This window comes from Rattus norvegicus, chromosome 7 (genome assembly GCF_036323735.1).
Source record: "Rattus norvegicus strain BN/NHsdMcwi chromosome 7, GRCr8, whole genome shotgun sequence".
NCBI lineage: Eukaryota > Metazoa > Chordata > Mammalia > Rodentia > Muridae > Rattus > Rattus norvegicus.
Genome location: NC_086025.1, coordinates 2,705,845 through 2,722,198, shown reverse-complemented (window position 1 = coordinate 2,722,198; position 16,354 = coordinate 2,705,845).

The following is a 16,354-nucleotide window of genomic DNA, read 5'->3' as shown; positions in this document are numbered from 1 at the left end:
AAATCAGAGGAGAGAACATCAGGTCCCAACATTTTATAAATTAATAAAAAGTGAATTCCCATATTTGTAAGTGTTCGTGGCAAATGTCTACTCAGAATCTAATAGTTTCAGGTCATTATTATCCATGTATAATCATGCAAGAGAGTAAAAGAAATGTCAGTAAAATTATTACAAAGAAAGATTAAATTCCTTAAGCAATCATAAAGTCAATTTAACATCATGAAAAGTATATGCTCTTTAAGATCAATGAGAAGATGATTGAAAACACAAAGAGAATATTTGCACATTTATGACATCAGATTAGCAAATTAATTCAAATGTGGTTTTCTCTGCCTAAAGTGGACTTATACTGTCAACAGAACTTCTAAAAATTAAACAAAATTTGCAAATAATTGCATTTTTTAAATCATGTGGCATTCAGGTTATAAAAATACCTGCACTAATATTTTATTTTCCTTTGGGTTTTTACCAACTTTAAAGTTTGGGAAGGATAGTCAAAGTACGTATGAATAACTACAAATACTGTTAAAGCAGAGAATAAATACTTCTATGGTGACACTCATTTAATTTAATGCAGTATGGGAGCTTGTAAACCACACATTAATTCCTATAGTCAGCACATATTCATACAATCTTTAAATACCTCTAGTAAACACATATTCCCTGAAACACTGCCTACACAGAGTTTAAATTTCAGACACATGCTATTTTTTATTTTTATTCAATTAATAAATTGATATGATAAGAAACATTCTAAAAGTCTTGCTCATTTAAGTAATAAATAATTTAGAAACTGAGAGTTTCCTTGCTGTCTTGATGCTTACCTTGCCTCTAGTTCTCAAAAAGTTTCAGAGGCACTGGGAATGGCTGTAATGTCTTGAAGAGTTGGTGAATGCTAGAGTTATATAGTCCAAGGAAATCAGAATTTTAAAAAGAGTCCATTCTCTCTTTGATGCACTAACCTATACTTTGCAAAATTTCTGTTTTCATTGATGCATTTTATCAAGAGTGGATATACCTCATTGACTACAAAGAGGTAAGATCAAGAAACACAAGGCAAAAAAATATTGTATATTTGAGAACAAGCAAAAATGATAGTATCTGTTCATAAATCTGTTTTATTTAATCTCCACAACTAGCACAAGGGAATAATTTAGAGGATCATAATTTCTAGAAATGAATGAATGCACATAAAACACAAAGGAATATCAACTACAGCAGACATTAGTGCTGAAATTGGATAATGAGCCTTGAGGGACAGTGTCCAGTCACACAAAAGAGAAAACAAATCAACAAAATAACATCATTTCATGTAAATGTGTTTCCTCTTTGTCATTATCATTTTTGAAATAACTGAAGCAAGTGACTGTGAAATATTAATTTTATTAACTTTTGAGAATGTGTTGTTTTCAATCTATCATATTTTTATTTGTATACCACAATGACAATAAAACAGTGAAATTCATGATCATGTTAAAGGAATTTTACAAACTATCTTAGATATTGAATAATTTACATTTTTATTGGATATTTCTTTATTTACATTTCAAATGTTATTCCCTTTACAGGTTTCCCAAACATAAGTCCCCTCCCCTCTCCCTCTCCCCTTCTTCTATAAGGGTGTTTGCCTCCCCATTCACCTCCCTTGCTGATCCCCCAACATTCCCCTACACTGGGGGGTCCAACCAGGGCAGGACTTAGGGCTTCTCCATCCATTGGTACCCAGGAAGGCCATCCTTTGCTACATATGCAGTTGGTCAGTCCTTGAATAGTCTTTGGGTAGTGCTTTAGTCCCTAGAAGCTCTGGTTGATTGTCATTGTTTTTCCCATGGATTGCAAGCCCCATCAGCTCTTTTAATTCTTTCTCTGATTCTTCCAATAGGGATCTTGTTCTCAGTTCAGTGATTTGCTGTTAGCATTCGCCTCTGTATTTGACATGTTCTGGATGTGTCCCTCAGGAGAGATCTATATCCAGTTCCTGTCAGCATGCACTCCTTAGCTTCACCAATCTTGTCTAGTTTTGTTGGATGTAAATATATGGAGCAGGCTCTGAATGGCCGTTCCTTCAGTCTCTTTTCTAAACTTTGCCTCCATATCCCCTTCTATGAATATTTTTGTTCCCCCTTTTAAGAAGGAGTGAAGCATTCACATTTTGATCACCCTTCTTCTTGAGCTTCATGCGGTCTGTGGATTGCATCATAAGTAATTCGAGCTTTTGGGCAAGTATCCACTTATCAGTGAGTGAATACCATGTATTTTTTTTCTGTGATCGGGTTACCTCACTCAGGATGATATTTTCTAGTTCATTCCATTTGCCTATGAATTTTATGAAGTCACTGTTTATGATAGCTGTGTAGTACTCCATTGTGTAGATGTACCACACAGCATGTTTTGCTCATATTCACCCTGTCCTCCAAATCTTTCTAGTGATACCTTCTCTTCCCTATCCACTTAATGTTGTGCTCTTTTTTCCAATCAAATCTAATTTGTGCCCCCCATACAATCATGGATGTATGGCCTTCTACTGCAACATGGTCAACTTACTATGGGTAGTCCTACTAGAGAAAGTTTCCTCTCTAGAAAGAAGCTCTCAATTGCCTTAAGATCCTTTGCTAGGAATCGAACTTTCTCTCATCTCCCCTCTCAACTGGCATTTGATCTGGCTTGATTTTGAACAGGACTTGTGCATGCTGCCACAATTAGTGTGAATTCATGTGTACAGCTGCCACTGGCTCCTGCAATCTTTCTTCCAAATACTGGTTCTCAATGTGGATATCTGCTAATATGTTATGTTTCTCAGACTGATAATATGTGCATTCTTGGCTCCATTATCTTCAGTAAGCTTGCCTGAATCAGTGTTTATTGCCATGGTGCTACTTACCCTTCTTCTGGCCCAGTATGTGTGTTTATGAGTGATTGACTTGTATGTATAAAAATTAATAACTGCGGTTTCATCTTTCAGATGACTGCAACCTAAGACTGCTTCCCTTCAGTGACCTCCAACCTAGTCTAGCTAACCCACCTTCTCCTGCTGTATCTAATAAATGTACCAAGGTTCTTGGTTATTGTATAGTTTTTGCCATTCTTGAATAAGTGATCAGGCCCACTATATCTCATATTTTCTGTTCTGAGTATATGTGAGTCCATCCTTTATTCCCTACTTCATCACATCAGTCAGATTTTCAGAATCAAACCATGTTGGGCATGGTGTTTCATGCTAATCCATGCCAGTTTTGTCACAGTAAAAAGAGTAAAGACTATTCACAACCAACAAGTAAAATATAAAGCATGAATAAGAAATTCTATATCTCTTAGAAACTATCCAACTATCCTTCTAGCAGGAACCACCTACGGCAAGGGTCCCCAGAACATTCCTGATGTTCCTAAGGAAATAGGCTAACAGACAACCATGGAGATTCCTCAAGACTTATCACTTTTTCCTTCAAATATGGATAACATAAAATCAAAGTATGTTTCCCAAGAGGAATAACAAAGTAGCAAGCAAAGAAGATAATTAATACTCTGGCCATCTTCATCCTCTTTTGTTCATTGAACCAATTCAGGAAAATGGAAGTTATTCAAGTGGGGAGTGTCAAGTAAACTTGGCTCATATGCTTCCTTTCTGTGCCAATTTAAAGTATATTTTGGTGTTTGTACATAACTTCACTGGCTGGATAGAATCTTTCCCCACTAGAACTGAAAAGGACAAAAAAAGTGGTAAAGGCCTTGGGCAAATAAGTCCAGTGTTTGGCATCCTTCATTCATTCAAGAGTGATAATTTACCTTCCTAAATTTCACAGGCAACCCAGTTTATATCTAGGCCTCTATGAATAAAATACTACTACACTCTACTTAACAACCATTAGGGAAAGTTGAAAATACAAGCAAAACTATTAAACAGATCCTAGTATAACTCTGACAACAATAAAAAATGATTACTCATCACATCTAAAATCTAACACCAAGCTCATTCCCTGTAAGTTGTTATATAGAAGACCCTTACACTAGATTTCATAAGATAACTCAGTACATAATAAATACAAGTCAAGAATCCCTAGAAGGATGGGAACTGTGCTATGCCTAGTCTGGAGATTGGAGCTACAAAGGATGTGGACCCAGAGGATTGGGTCCTCCTTAAAACCAGGAAAGGACAAAAAGAATGCTTCGGTCCTCAATGGGTAGATATTGAGCATTTCCATGGGTAGGATTGAGTATTTCCATGGCTGTGAAATTTCTGGGAGTCAACAGTATGTTTCATATCTTCTAAGGATTAAGGTAAGGATTTCAAATGAGGAAATCTTACCTGAATATCCAGGAAATAAACCTGTGAACTGAAGGAAGTTCTCTAACTTCTCTTTAAAAATCAAAGTTTAGCGATATCCTGCTGACTGTTGACTCAGGTTTTCTGAATCATGTCTACTCTGACTCTTCCTGTCTCTCTTCAGTAATTCTATCCCCAAATAGTGCATTAGAGATTTCTTCCTTCCCCTTTCTACAGGAGTAAAACATCTATCCCCTAGTTCCTATTCTAAACAAAGTGACTAACTTTACCAATTCCTATGGTTGCTGGATTTGTTCTAAATTACAACTGCATCAACTTTCCAAACTTGAATGTTGCCCACTCAGGACATATCTTTGAAGTGGATGGGCACATAAGTTTTCTTGAGAAAGGGGATCTTTTTTTCTCAATTTAATGGAACTAGACCATTCATAGGAATGAGAACCGTCTCCTTATGTGATTTCAGTGTGCATTGAAGAAAATAATGACCACACTGAGAACTAGGTGACCATAACTCAGACTATAAATACTATAAAATAACCAAGTTTCATCTTTGCTTTATAAAATGATTTTCCTTATTATTTTCCTTATATTGCTTACATTTCTGTTCCAAATCCTCTATATTGAACAATTAGCAATGAAAGATATATAAGCAAATCCCCAATTTATTGATATATACATTTAAGCAAAATTTTACAAACTACTGTTTGTGATTAGTTTTCAACACTTCTATATAACTCATTCTTTATATTCACTTTACTGCATCACCAACATCCAGATTTAATAAAAGAATATTGTGTCTCTCATAAAAGTTTGAAGTTAAAATATGCCTTCTCATTAAATAAATGTACTTTACTTCAATTTCTAAATTAAAAATCTTGCAAGAATATTCTTAATGACTCATAACTTTTTAGCTTTTGAGACTATAATATACCATAAGATTTTCCCTTCCCTTTCATCCCTTCAGATTCTCCTATATTCTGCTGTCCTTCAAATTTTTGACCTCCTTTTACATTATTACTTTATGCATATATGCATAACCAGTTGACCCTGGAAAACCAACTTTCCCTAGGAAAGACCACTTCTCCTGCTACCAAGTTTCTTAGTTGGTTATATTTATTGTAGGGTTGAGTACTTGTAGGCTCATATTTAAAAAACAGGCACTGTATTATTAGTATTTGGTAGTGAAAATGCAATATATTTTTTCATATAATTTAACTCTATATATAATTTTCTTCTTTTTTCTATTCATTTATTTATATATCTATTATTACACTCCAGATTTTATTTCCCTCCCAGTCTACCCCCTGCATCCCATAACTCCTCCGTGCCCCCTGCATTACCGATACTGTCTCCACAAAGATGACCCCATCATATCAACCCCACCAGACCTCTAAACTTCCTGGGATCTCAAGTCTCTTGAGAATTAGGTGCATCTTCTCTGACTAAACCCAGACTTGGAAGTCCTCTGCTGTATATGTGTTAGAAGCCTCATCTCAGCTGGTGTATGCTGCCTGGTTGGGGGTCCAGTGTCTAAGATATCTCAGGGGTCTAGGTTAATTGAGATGGCTGGTCCTCCTACAGGGTTGCCCTCCTCCTTAGCTTCCTCCAGGCTTTCCCCTATTCAACCAGAGGAGTCAGTTTGTTGGTTGGGTGCATATATCTGCATCTTACTCCTTCAGTTGCTTATTGGGTCTTTGGGAGAACAGTCATGTTAGATCTCTTTTTGTGAACCTCATAACTTCAGTAATGGTGTCAGGTCCTGAGGCCTCCCCTTGAGCTGGAACACATTTTGGGCCTGTCACTGGACCTTCATTTCCTCAGACTCTTCTTTATTTCCATCCCTACATTTCTTTCAGACAGGAAGAATTATGAGTCTGAGCTTTGGCTGTGGGATAGCAACCCCATCACTCACTTGATGCCCTGTCTTTCTGCTGGAGGCATATTCAACAAGTTCTCTGTCCCTGCTGTAGGGCCTTTCATCTAGGGTCCCCTACTTTGAGTCCTGGGAGTCTCTCACTTCCCAGGTCTTTGGTACATTCTAGAGGGTCTTCCCAACCTCCTTGCTCCCAAAGTCACCTGTTTCCATTTTTTCTGCTGCTCCTCAGGGCTTCAGTCCTTTTCCCCAACACAGTACCAGATCATGTTCCCCTCTCCCCTCACCCTTATCCTCTCTCCCTTCTCTGTCCCTTCCTCCCTCACCCCCTTATGCTTGCTTTCTTCTCCCTCCCAAGTGGAACTGAGGTGTCCTCACTTGGACTCTTCAGCTTGTTGAACTTTTTGAGTTCTATGGACTATATCTTGAGTATTCTGTACCTTTTTTGCTAATACCCAGTTATTGGTGAGAATATATAGTTCATGTCCTTTTGGGTCTGAGTTGCCTTACTCAGGATGACATTTTCTAGTTGCATCCATTTGCCTGTAAAACTCATATAGTTTTGTTCTTTAGCTTACTTTAATTTTTAGATTTATGAAGAATACAATTACCCACTTTTTCATATTTTAAAGCTATGAAGAGATGTAGGAAGAGATGTGAAAAAATCCATAGGAGGTGTTAAAAAAAGTTCATGAGAGTATTCGTTCCATTAAACATTTTCCAGATAGTCATCTAAGACCAGCAAAACAGGCCTAAATAAATCTAGTATGATTTGGATCAAGTAAATGATCTAATATTCAGAACAATGGATGTCATATGTGTTTCTATATGAAATACTTATGAAAATTTAAGAATATATTCATTTACCAACACAAAATTGGCTTGATGGGAATTATAAACATTCTTAAATTCAAATACCCTTAAACTATTCTAAGTTTTGGCATGAGAATGAAGAGTAAAAATAAAAATGGATCCACAGCTATGGGTACCCTTGCATTCCCACTCCCACACATATCCTTGGGAGCCAAAAGTTCTGACTGTTTCTCTACTAGCTGTTTTCACACACTGTTCCCTTGGCAGGTTCTTACCATGTCTGATATATACATCGCATTCCACGGGCCATTCTAGCATGGAAACACACCACACTAGACCCAGGCATTCTATAGCCTAGCATGGCTTCCAGAACTGAGACAGGTTGTCTCTCTGCCCACTGAGAACTTTGACACATTCCCTCTATCCCAGTAAAATCAAAGCTCTTGAAAATTGTAATTTAACAATTAGATTTATATGTTAAATTCTCAATCTACAATACATATAGACCAAAAATTTACAACCAATTGGTAAAGGTATAAACTGCCCACCTATATAATATAATTTGCCTACAGAAATCCATCCCAGCTACCTTGGAAGTTCAAGACCACTTGGATCTGGGTCATCTTTCTCCATCTCCATTTTGATTCTCCCACTTCTCTTCCTCTTTCTCTTCCTCCTCCTTTTCCTCCCCTCCTCCTCCTCTGTATCTCTCTCTCCCAACCAGACTACTTTCACCCACGCCTACCTTATCCTTCCTTCTCATCCAATGATATGTTTCGCCTTCTCCTAGACCTGCCTTGCTGCAGGCGAATGCAGTGAGTTCCCAATGGGACATGCTTGTATAAGTGTACATTTCAAGATATAGCATCATTTTAACAAACGGAATCTAAGTATCATGGTGAATTCAGTAGGTTCCCAATAGGTTTGGCATGTAATAAGGGTACTATTCAAGATACAGCAAAATTTTAACGAACTGAAACACAGTTTCCTTGTTAATGCAGGTAGTTCCCATTAGCAGGCTCTAGTAATATGTGTACTTTTAAAGATTTACAAATTCGCGAGCAGAATCTATGTAACATGGGGAATTCAGTTAGTTCTTAAGAGGCCGCAATAATAATAAGTGGACTTTTCGGGATACAGAAAAGTTTTCACGAATGGAATCAAAATTTCTAGGTGAATATAGTGAGTTCCCAATGGGACACGCATGTATAAGTGTACCCTTCAAGATTTAGCATCATTTTCACGAACTGAATCTAAGAAAAATGGTAAATTCAGTAGGTTCCCAATAGGTTTGGCATGTAATAAGGGTACTATTCAAGATACAGCAAAATTTTAACGAACTGAACACTGTTTCTTTGTTAATTTGGGTAGTTCCCATTAGCAGGCTCTAATAAGAAGTGTACTTTTAAATATTTATCAATATTTTCAGGACCCAAATCTCAGTTATTTGGCATAGTCAGTTAGTTCCCAATAGGCCACGATAGTAACAAGTGGACATATCAGGATATAGAAAAATTTTCACGAATGGAATAAAATTTCTAGGTGAATACAGTGAGTTCCCAATGGGACATGCTTATATTACTGTACTCTTCAAGATATAGCAACATTATCACTAACCGAATCTAAGTATCATGGTGAATTCAGTAGCTTCCCAGTAGGATTGGCAAGTAATAAGGGTACTGTTCAAGATACAGCAAAATTTTAACGAACTGAACACTGTTTCTTTGCTATTCACGTAGTTCCCATTAGCAGGCTCCAGTAATATATGTACTTTAAAGATTTATCAAAATTTCGTGAGCCAAATCTAAGTAACTTGGTGAATTCAGTTAGTTCCCAGTAGGCCCCAATAGTAACAAGTGGACTTTGCGGGATATAGAAAAATTTTCACGAATGGAATCAAAATTTCTAGGTGAATATAGTGAGTTCCCAATGGGACACGCATGTATAAGTGTACCCTTCAAGATTTAGCATCATTTTCACGAACTGAATCTAAGAAAAATGGTAAATTCAGTAGGTTCCCAATAGGATTGGCATGTAATAAGGGTACTATTCAAGATACAGCAAAATTTTAACGAACTGAAACACAGTTTCTTTGTGAATTCAGGTGGTTCCCACTAGCGTGCTCTAGTAATATGTGTACTTTTAAAGATTTATCAAATTTTTGCCAGGTGAATCTTAGTTACTTGGTGAATTCTGTTACTTCCCAGTAGGTCCCAATAGTAACAAGTGGACTGTTCGGGATATAGAAAAATTTTCACAAATGGAATCAAAATTTCAAGGCGAATTCAGTGAGTTCCCAATGGAACATGCTTGTATAACTTTACTTTTCAAGATATAGCAAAATTTTAACAAACTGAATCTAAGTATCACGGTGAATTCAGTAGGTTCCCAATAGGATTCGCATGTAATAAGGGTACTATTCAAGATACAGCAAAATTTTAACGAACTGAAACACTGTTTCTTGTGAATTCGGGTAGTTTCCATTAGCATGCTCTAGTAATATGTGTACTTTTACAGACTTATCAAAATTTCGTGAGCCAAATCTAAGTAACTTGGTGAATTCAGTTAGTTCCTAATAGGCCGCAATAGTAACAGGTGGACTGATCGGCATGTAGAAAAATTTTCATGAATGGAATCAAAATTTATAGGCGTTTTCAGTGAGTTCCCATTGGGACATGCTTGTATGAGTGTACTTTTCAAGATATAGCAACATTTTAACGAACTGAATCTAAGTATCACGGTGAATTCAGTAGGTTCCCGATAGGATTCTCATGTAATAAGGGTACTATTCAAGATACAGCAAAATTTTAACGAACTGAACACTGTTTCTTTGCTATTCACGTAGTTCCCATTAGCAGGCTCCAGTAATATATGTACTTTAAAGATTTATCAAAATTTCGTGAGCCAAATCTAAGTAACTTGGTGAATTCAGTTAGCTCCCAGTAGGCCCCAATAGTAGCAAGTGGACTTTGCGGGATATAGAAAAATTTTCACGAATGGAATCAAAATTTCTAGGTGAATATAGTGAGTTCCCAATGGGACACGCATGTATAAGTGTAACCTTCAAGATTTAGCATCATTTTCACGAACCGAATCTAAGAATCATGGTGAATTCAGTAGGTTCCCAATAGGTTTGGCATGTAATAAGGGTACTATTCAAGATACAGCAAAATTTTAACGAACTGAACACTGTTTCTTTGTTAATTCAGGTATTTCCCATTAGCAGGCTCTAGTAAGAAGTGTACTTTTAAATATTTATCAATATTTTCACGACCCGAATCTCAGTTATTTGGCATAGTCAGTTAGTTCCCAATAGCCCACGATAGTAACAAGTGGACATATCAGGATATATAAAAATCAAAATTTCTAGGTGAATACAGTGAGTTCCCAATGGGGCATGCTTATATTAGTGTACTCTTCAAGATATAGCAACATTATCATGAATCGAATCTAAGTATCATGGTGAATTCAGTAGGTTCCCAGTAGGATTCGCATGTAATAAGGGTACTATTGAAGATACAGCAAAATTTTAACGAACTGAACACTGTTTCCTTGCTATTCACGTAGTTCCCATTAGCAGGCTCCAGTAATATATGTACTTTAAAGATTTATCAAAATTTCGTGAGCCAAATCTAAGTAACTTGGTGAATTCAGTTAGTTCCCAATAGGCCGCAATAGTAACAAGTGGACTGTTCGGGATATAGAAAAATTTTCACAAATGGAATCAAAATTTCAAGGCGAATTCAGTGAGTTCCCAATGGAACATGCTTGTATAACTTTACCTTTCAAGATATAGCAAAATTTTACCGAACTGAATCTAAGTATCATGGTGAATTCAGTAGGTTCCCAATAGGATTCGCATGTAATAAGGGTACTATTCAAGATACAGCAAAATTTTAACGAACTGAAACACTGTTTCTTTGTGAATTCTGGTAGTTTCCATTACCATGCTCTAGTAATATGTGTACTTTTACAGACTTATCAAAATTTCGTGAGCCAAATCTAAGTAACTTGGTGAATTCAGTTAGTTCCTAATAGGCCGCAATAGTAACAGGTGGACTGATCGGCATGTAGAAAAATTTTCATGAATGGAATCAAAATTTATAGGCATTTTCAGTGCGTTCCCATTGGGACATGCTTGTATGAGTGTACTTTTCAAGATATAGCAACATTTTAACGAACTGAATCTAAGTATCACGGTGAATTCAGTAGGTTCCCGATAGGATTCTCATGTAATAAGGGTACTTTTCAAGATACAGCAAAATTTTAACGAACTGAAACACTGTTTCTTGTGAAATCGGGTAGCTGCCATTAGCAGGCTCTAGTAATATATTTACTTTTAAAGATTTATCAAAATTTCGCCATCTGAATCTCAATGAGGGGATGAATTCACTCACTTCCCAGTAGGTCACAATAGTAATAAGGGGACTTTTCAGGATATAGAAAAATTTTCACCAATGGAATCACAATATCTTGGCGATTTCAGTGAGTTCCCAAAGGGACATGCTTGTATAAGTGTACTTTTCAAGATATAACATCATTTGAACGAACGGAGTCTAAGTATCATGGTGAATACAGTAGGTTCCCTATGGGATTCGCATGTAATAAGGGTACTATTCAAGATACAGCAAAATTTTAACGAACTGAAACACAGTTTCTTTGTGAAATCGGGTAGTTGCCATTAGCAGGCTCTAGTAATATGTGTACTTTTAAAGATTTATCAAAATTTCGTGAGACGAATATAAGTAACTTGCTGAATTCAGTTAGTTCACAATAGGCCGCAATCGTTAAGTGGACTTTTCGGGATATAGAAAAATTTTCACAAATGGAATCAAAATTTCTAGGCGAATTCTGTGAGTTCCCAATGTGACATGCTTGTATAAGTGTACTTTTCAAGATATAGCAACATTTTAATGAACGGAATCTAACTATCATGGTGAATTCCATAGATTCCCAATAGGTTTCGCATGTAATAGGGGTACTATTCAAGATACAGCAAAATTTTAACGAACTGAAACACATTTCCTTGTTAATTCACGTAGTTCCCATTAGCAGACTCTAGTAATATGTGTACTTTTAAAGATTTATAAATTTCGCGAGCAGAATCTGAGTAACATGGGGAATTCAGTTAGTTCCTAAGAGGCTGCAATAGTAATAAGTGGAGTTTTCGGGATACACAAAAATATTCACGAATGGAATCAAAATTTCTAGGTGAATATAGTGAGTTCCCAATGGGACACGCATGTATAAGTGTGCCCTTCAAGATTTAGCATCATTTTCACGAACTGAATCTAAGAATAATGGTAAATTCAGTAGGTTCCCAATAGGATTGGCATGTAATAAGGGTACTATTCAAGATACAGCAAAATTTTAACGAACTGAAACACAGTTTCTTTGTGAATTCAGGTGGTTCCCACTAGCGTGCTCTAGTAATATGTGTACTTTTAAAGATTTATCAAATTTTTGCCAGGTGAATCTTAGTTACTTGGTGAATTCTGTTACTTCCCAGTAGGTCCCAATAGTAACAAGTGGACATATAAGGATATAGAAAAATTTTCACGAATGGAATCAAAATTTCTAGGCGAATTCACTGAGTTCCCAATGGGACATGCTTTTGAAGTGTACTTTTCAAGATATAGCATCATTTTAACGAACAGAATCTCAGTATCATGGTCAATTCAGTAGGTTCCCTTTAGGATTCGCATATAATAAGGGTACTATTTAAGATACAGCAACATTTTAACGTACTGAAACACAGTTTCTTTGTTAATTCAGGTAGTTCCCATTAGGCGGCTCTAGTAAGAAGTGTACTTTTAAAGATTTATCAAAATTTGCCTAGCCGAATCTAAGTATCTTGGTGAATTCAGTTAGTTCCCAATAGGCCGCAATAGTAATAAGTGGACTTTTCAGGATATAGAAAAATTTTCACAAATGGAATCAAAATTTCTAGGCGAATTCAGTGAATTCCCAATGGGACATGCTTGTATAAGTGTACTTTTCAAGATATAAAGGTATAGCATCATTTTAACAAAAGGAATCTATGTATCATGGTGAATTCAGTAGGTTCCCAATAGTATTCGCATGTAATAATGCTAATATTCAAGTTACAGCAAAATTTTAACGAACTGAAACACTGTTTGTGATTTTGGGTATTTCCCATTAGCAGGCTGTAGTAAGAAGTGTGCTTTTAAAGATTTATCAAAATTTCGCCTGTTGAATCTCAATTACTTGCTTAATTCAGTTACTACACAGCTGGTCGCAATAGTAATACGTGGACTTTTCGGAATATAGAAAAATTTTCACGAATGGAATCAAAATTTCTGGGTGAATATACTGAGTTCCCAATGGGACATGCATGTATAAGTGTGACCTTCAAGATTTAGCAACATTTTCACGAACCGGATCTAAGTATCATGGTGAATTCAGTACGATCCCAATAGGATTCACATGTAATAAGGGTACTATTCAAGATACAGCAACGTTTGAACGAACTGAAACACTGTTTCTTTGGGAATTCAGGTAGTTACCATTAGCAGGCTCTAGTAATATGTGTACTTTTAAAGATTTATCAAAATTTCGTGAGCCGAAACTAAGTATCTTGGTGAATTCAGGTAGTTTCCAATAGGTCACAATAGTAATAAGTGGTCATTTCGGAATATATAAAAACGTTCACGAATGGAATAAAAATTTCTAGGCGAATTCAGTGAATTCCCAATGGGACATGCTTGTATAAGTGTACTCATCAAGATATAGCATCATTTTCACGAACCGAATCTAAGTATCATGGTGAATTCAGTAAGTTCCCAATAGGATTCACATGTAATAAGGGTACTATTCAAGATACAGCAACATTTGAACAAACTGAAACACAGTTTCCTTGTTAATTCATGTAGTTCCCATTAGCAGGCTCTAGAAATATGTGTACTTTTAAAGATTTATCAAATTTTCGCCAGCTGAATCTCAGTTACTTGGTGAATTCATTTAGTTCCCAATAGGCCGCAATAGTAATAAGTGGACTTTTCGGGATATAGAAATAATTTCACGACTGGAATCCAAATTTCTAGGCGAATTCCAATGGGACATGCTTTTGAAGTGTACTTTTCAAGATATAGCATCATTTTAACGAACGGAATCTCAGTATCCTGGTGAATTCAGTAGGTTCACTTTAGGATTCGCATATAATAAGGGTACTATTTAAGATACAGCAACATTTTAACGTACTGAAACGCAGTTTCTTTGTTAATTCAGGTAGTTCCCATTAGGCAGCTCTAGTAATATGTGTACTTTTAAAGATTTATCAAAATTTCGCCACCTGAATCTCAATTATTTGGTGAATTCAATTACTTCCCAGTAAATCGCAATAGTAATAAGTGGACTTTTCAGGATATAGAAAAATTTTCACGAATGGAACCAAAATTTCTAGGCGAATTCAGTGTCTTCCCAATGGGACATGCTTGTTTAAGTGTACTCTTCAAGATATTGCAACATGTTAACAAACGGAAATTAAGTATCATGGTTTCAGTAGGTTCCCAATAGGTTTCACAGGTAATAATGGTACTATTCAAGATACAGCAAAATTTTAACGAACTGAAACACTGTTTCTCTGTTAATTCAAGTAGTTCCCATTAGCAGGCTCTAGTAATATGTGTACTTTGAAAGATTTATCAAAATTTTGCCAGCTGAAAGTAAGTATCTTGGTGAATTCAATTAGTTACCAATAGGCCGCAATAGTAAAAAGTGGACTTTTCAGGATATAGAAAATTTTTCACGAATGGAATCAAAATTTCTAGGCGAATTCAGTGAGTTTCCAATGGGACATGCTTGTATATGTGTACTTTTCAAGATATAGCAACATTTTAACGAATGGAATCTAAGTATAACGGTGAATTCCGTAGGTTTCCAATAGGATTCTCTTGTAATAAGGGTACTATTCAAGATACAGCAAAATTTTAACGAACTGAAACATTGTTTCCTTCTTAATTCATGTAGTTCCCGTTAGCAGGCTCTAGTTATATGTGTACTCTTAAAGATTTATCAAAATTTCGCCAGCTGAATCTCAATTACTTGCTAAATTCAGATACTACCAGTAGGTCCCATTAGGAAAAGTCGACTTTTCAGGATATAGAAAAATTTTCACAAATGGAATCACAATTTCTAGGAGAATTCAGTGAGTTCCTAATGGGATATGCTTGTATTAGTGTACTCTTCAAGATATAGCAATATTTTCACGAACCAAATCTGAGTATCACTGTGAATTCAGTAGGTTCCCAATACGATTCGGATGTGATAAGGGTACTATTCAAGATACAGCAAAATTTTAACGAACTGAAACACTGTTTCTTTGTTAATTCAGGTAGTTCCCATTAGCAGGCACTGGTAATATGTGTACTTTAAAGATTTATCAAAATTTCGCGAGCCAAATCTATGTATCTTGGTGAATTCAGTTAGTTCTCAATAGGCTGCAATAGTAATAAGTGGACTTTTCGGGATATAGAAAAATTTTCACGAATGGAATCAAAATTTCTAGGCGAATTCAGTGACTTCCCCATGGGACCTGCTTGTATAAGTGTAATTGACAAGATATTGCATCATTTTAACGAACAGAATATAAGTATCCTGGTGAATTATGTAGGTTCCCGATAGGATTCGCTTGTAATAAGGGTACTATTCAAGATACAGCAAAATTTTACGAACTGAAACACAGTTTCCTTGTATATTCATGTAGTTCCCATTAGCAGGCTCTAGTTATATGTGTACTTTTAAAGATTTATCAAAATTTTGCCAGCTGAATCTCAATTACTTGCTAAATTCAGATACTACCAGTAGGTCCCATTAGGAAAAGTGCACTTTTCAGGATATAGAAAAATTGTCACGAATGGAATTACAATTTCTAGGCGAATTCATTGAGTTCCCAATGGGACATGCTTGTATTAGTGTACTCTTCAAGATATAACAACATTTTCACGAACCGAATCTAAGTATCATGGTGAATTCAGTAGGTTCCCAATAGAATTCAGATGTTATAAGGGTACTATTCAAGATAAACCAAAATTTTAACGAACTGAAACACAGTTTCTTTGTGAATTCAGGTAGTTCCCATTAGCAGGCTCTAGTAGTATGTGTACTTTTAAATATTTAACAAAATTTCGCAAGCCGAAACTAAGTAACTTGGTGAATTCAGATAGTTCCCAATAGGCCGCAATAGTAATAAGTGGACTTTACGGGATATAGAAAAATTTTCACGAATGGAATCAAAAATTTTTAGGAGATTTCAGTGAATTCCCAATGGGACATGCTTGTATAAGTGTACTTTTCAAGGTATACATCATTTTAACAAAAGGAATCTAAATATCATGGTGAATTCACTAGGTTCTCAATAGGATTCG